The sequence below is a fragment of the Athene cunicularia genome (assembly GCF_003259725.1).
Source record: "Athene cunicularia isolate RWA chromosome 9 unlocalized genomic scaffold, athCun1 chr9_part1, whole genome shotgun sequence".
NCBI classification, from domain to species: domain Eukaryota; kingdom Metazoa; phylum Chordata; class Aves; order Strigiformes; family Strigidae; genus Athene; species Athene cunicularia.
This window is the reverse complement of record NW_020799110.1, coordinates 26761889-26763934: the sequence shown is the minus strand read 5'-3', so window position 1 is coordinate 26763934 and position 2046 is coordinate 26761889. Positions and strand designations below refer to the sequence as shown.

The 2046-nt window shown below is 46.2% G+C and overlaps 1 long non-coding RNA gene across 1 annotated transcript in view; it reads left to right on the top strand.

Annotated features, from left to right (window-relative positions):
- The window catches only part of LOC113483399, a 3957-nt gene that overhangs the window by 1031 nt on the left and 880 nt on the right, over positions 1-2046 (top strand). The window contains exon 2 of the long non-coding RNA XR_003399024.1: positions 1273-1352. This is a non-coding gene — a long non-coding RNA (uncharacterized LOC113483399). The remainder of the gene's footprint in view (positions 1-1272; positions 1353-2046) is intronic.

Here is a 2046-nt window from a genome sequence, read left to right as displayed (position 1 = left end):
CCGGCCGTCCAGGGAGAGCAGTGAAGAAAAGACGACGGATGCCAGCGAAGAAGATAGCTGCCTCCTGGAATCCTCACCAGCAGGAGCAGTGCAGGAACCCAGACCGGTGATCTGTACTCCCCCATTCCCTCTATCTCCCTCTTTTCTTTTCTTCTGTTAAGAAATGTAAAGCATATTATATTGCTTGCCACAGCTTGCTCTGTACTTAGCCAGTTAGCATGTGTTCAATTAGTGCATTGTAGGTAGTTAATAAATGCTTGAACTTGGAGACTTGTTGTCCGCTCCAATTGGGGATTTGCGAATCTGAGTCACTTGTCCCCCTCGCTGGAGCGGGACGTGACAGAGAGGGACCTGGGGGTGTTGATTGACAGCCGGCTGAACAGGAGCCAGCAGTGTGCCCAGGCGGCCAAGAAGGCCAATGGCATCCTGGCTTGTGTCAGGATTAGTGTGACCAGCAGGGACAGGGAAGGGATTTTACCCCTGTACTTGGCGCTGGTGAGGCCGCACCTTGATGACTCTGTTCAGTTTTGGGCCCCTCACTACAAAAAGGACATAGTGTTACTTGAACGTGTCCAGAGAAGGGCAACAAAGCTGGTGAAGGGTCTGGAACACATGTCCTATGAGGAGCAGCTGAGGGAACTGGGATTGTTTAGTTTGGAGAAGAGGATGCTGAGGGCAGACCTTATCACCCTCTACAGCTACCTGAAAGGAAGCTGCAGAGAGCTGGGGATGAGCCTCTTTAACCTAGCAGAAAGCAACAGGACAAGAGGGAATGGCCTCAAATTGCACCAGGGAAAGTTCAGACTGGATATTAGGAAGCATTTCTTTCCAGAACAGGTTGTTAGGCATTGGAATGGGCTGCCCAGGGAGGTGGTGGAGTCCCCATCCCTGGAGGTGTTCAAGAGTAGGGTCGATTTGGAGCTTAAGGATATGCTGTAGGTGGGAACTGTGCTAGGCGAACAGTTGGACTAGATGATCTCCAGGGTCCTTTCCAACCTAGATGATTCTGTGATTCTGTGAAATAGCGACTCTCTTTTAGAGAAATGATTCATCCCTCTTGGGAACCCAGCCCAGGCGATCAGATTGTTAACTAGAAGAAATCAGTATTACACAGTTTATTCTCATTTGAGCCCTGATCACCTCAGGTATACCAGGTGTCACACTAGGACTGCAGCATAGTGGTGCAAGTTCTGTTATGCAGTATTCAGCGTTTATTCAAGTGTTGGGAGGGATTATTAACCAGCTATATACCTGCTTCTGTTTGCCTTCTAGATTTTACTGAAATTGGAGCTTTTGCCAGTCCAAGTGAATGTGAAAGTGCAAACATACAGGATGTGAATGAGAGCCTTGCAGTAAGAGGTCAGCCACATTGGCCACCCCAGGTCCTGCTTTGCAGAGCTCTTTTGCAGTGTGGGAGGAGCAGGGCCCTGCTGCCTGTGCAGCTGCATGCCCTGGATGGGCAAGCATAATCTGCACACTGCTTTGGCAATGCCTGCCTCAAAACAAAAGTACATGGTGGGGAGAGAGCAAGATGGAAGACCAAAAAATGATTAGTGTCCTTTAACTTGCCATGTCTTTGGCCCTGCTACTGCTAGTCAGAAAAAGGGTCCTTGTAGGTGTATTTTCCAGTTTTGCTTTTCCCCAGATACATGAAATGTCTTGAACATAACCAGTTATGTCTTTTGCCTTACATGCATAATGTTTTTTTCAATCCCACTTTGAAATATAAAGGGCTAAGTATTTCAAATACAAGTAAAGCCGATCAAATGAAAGCCTATCTTTTATATGTTAGTGTCACTGTCTTCTATTGCCTAGGCATATCATAAGGGAGTGAACAGACATTGACCCTTGAACATGGCAGAAATAGTAAAGAAATACCAGGGCATAGCCTAATAAAAAATTTTTCACACACAGTGAAGACATTTGTCTGTAAAACAGTAACATGGAACTGATGCTGTAGTTGGGGTGTGACATACCAGTACATATAGTGAACTTCCCTGGAATATCATTCTCATCACACAGGGGTAAAAAAAAAAAAAAAAAAAA